Source organism: Bison bison, unplaced genomic scaffold (assembly GCF_000754665.1).
Source record: "Bison bison bison isolate TAMUID 2011002044 unplaced genomic scaffold, Bison_UMD1.0 scf7180017864072, whole genome shotgun sequence".
NCBI lineage: Eukaryota > Metazoa > Chordata > Mammalia > Artiodactyla > Bovidae > Bison > Bison bison.
The window spans coordinates 2,959,957-2,962,048 of record NW_011494644.1 but is presented as its reverse complement, the minus strand read 5'-3'; the positions used below and the strand labels follow the sequence as shown (position 1 = coordinate 2,962,048).

At 46.0% G+C, this 2,092-nt stretch overlaps 1 protein-coding gene across 2 annotated transcripts in view; it reads right to left on the bottom strand.

Annotated features, from left to right (window-relative positions):
- Positions 1-1,093, bottom strand: part of LOC104986540 (acyl-coenzyme A synthetase ACSM2B, mitochondrial-like) — a 49,233-nt gene extending 48,140 nt beyond the window's left edge. For both annotated transcript variants that reach the window (XM_010837140.1, XM_010837139.1), the window contains exon 1: positions 976-1,093. The gene's annotated coding sequence lies outside the window, so the exon portion shown is untranslated. The remainder of the gene's footprint in view (positions 1-975) is intronic.
- Positions 1,094-2,092: the final 999 nt, after the last annotated feature.

The following is a 2,092-nucleotide window of genomic DNA, read 5'->3' as shown; positions in this document are numbered from 1 at the left end:
AAATGGCCTCCCTGGTGGCTCAGATGGTAAAGAATCCTCCTGCCAATGCCGTGAGAACAGCATATCCCAAGTGAGCCGACCTCCAGCCTGGGTCCCAGAACGCATGTTGACTTGAGTTGAGCCTAGTATAGCCACAGATAATTTCCAGACTCACAGGAAAATATTTTTGGATATAAGCATCTGAGATGTTCAGGATGATTGCTATCATGGCAAAAACTGACTAATACAAGCAGCATTTGTTTTCTTTAACTGATACTTGACTGAGATATCTTGAGTACTATGTATTCAGCACACAGGACCTGACAAACAGAATTACTTTAGAAATTATAACTGTTGGGATTTTCATTTCTGTCTCTGCATTGGCTCCAGGCAAAGTAGTTCAAAATCTACTGGTCTCTGATTTCCAACATGTGCACCTTGATGAGGATTGCAGAATTTAAGTGTAATGACCTTTGACGCAAGGAATCCAGCCAGTAGTTCCTCCAGCTGGTCAGATTCCCACTTCCTGTTGTTTGGGCAGTAGCGGTCAGAATGCTTAAGGTCTCTTAAAGACCTTCCTGTCTTTTCTAAATGAACAAAAAGTGAAGATTTCCTTACCAGCTCCCAGGCAGGAAATTCTTTTGCCTTTCTACATGCTAATTCCTCTCTCTTTCCATACCTGGCTCATTCTCATTCTTCTGGTCTCACCTTCTCTTAGAGCCCTCCTTCCTTGACTACCACCCAACTTCCATCCCAATTTGACCACCTTTCTCCCAGTCACCCCAGTCCTTCCCTTTTGCTGTGCTCAACACTCCCTTTTCCTTTGCCCACTGCTGCCTCCTCACTAAGACCTGGCAGACCTTTCTTGGTCCCTAGAGATTGCAGACTACTTTTCCCTTTGGATTGTCATTCTCCTCACCAGTCATGACTTCTAAAGATTGGATAGTGCCATCATGAAGCATGACTCCATCTGTTCATTCCTCACAACGTGCTCACCTGCCAAGTCCTTTCAAGGAAGTCTCTCTGGAGGTCTCTTGGTCTCCGTCCTGAACAGACAGCACCAGAACCCCTGTCGCCTTGGAGGATGGCACAGCTAATCAGGCAGATAGCTCGAGAATCCCTACAGTATTCAAAGAGGGCACAGCTAATCATTAACTGAGGCTAACTCGGGATAACACCAGTCCTCCTAGTTATGTTTATGGATTTCACAGTCCTAGAGCCTTGGATCCAGCCAGGAACTAGTCTTTCAATCCAGGAGATCAAAAGGAGATTTATGCACAAGACTGACAGCAGGTTCATGCTCCAACATGAACAGGAGCTCCTGACAGGAAGGCAGGAACAGAACTCACACAGAGTTGATGTACATCCTGTCCTCTCATTTCCTTCAGCCCTTTCCTTCACCTGATTTTCCTCTTATTCTTGGTGTCTATAAATGATTCCTCCTCATCTCCTTTATTCACACTTGGTGCATGATTCTATCCACTATCATAGCTTGAAACCCAATTGCCTCGCTGATGACCATTCATGTGTCTCCAGCCTAGATCTCTCTCCTGCACACTAATCAGCTTGACCTCTCTCCCCAGATGTCTAACAGGCCTGTCAAACATGCTTTGTTCAGAGCTGAGCACCTCATCTTCTCTGTCTCAGTGAAGTATCCCACTCTGCCTGCCACCTTGTCCATCTCAGTGAATGTTAGTGCTTATGCATCTGTGTTCGAGTCAGAGGGTCAGAAAAACAAAGACCTTTCCAGATCATTGAGTAGATAATATAAAAACTCGGAATGGAACAGTAACTTGCTTAAAGCTATGCAGAAAATCAGTCTCAGGCACAGGTGGAACCCTAAACTCAAACACACCCAGGCTGCTGACTCACAGTGAATCCTCAGGGCCCGAGATTAGACCTGGAAATCGGGGGGCTCTGAGATGCTGAGACAGTCTGTTTTCCAGGAATACCCTCCAAAGGAAAATATCTGCAGCCACCTTGGCTTCTGTATCTTCTCGTATCTTCCCTGATGCCACAGAGCTTTCTCATCTGCTCCCCTGTATCCTGTGCCCACTCTGAGTTATTTCTCCAATGTGCTGGCCACCCGCCACCCATCTACTAAAAGAGCCCT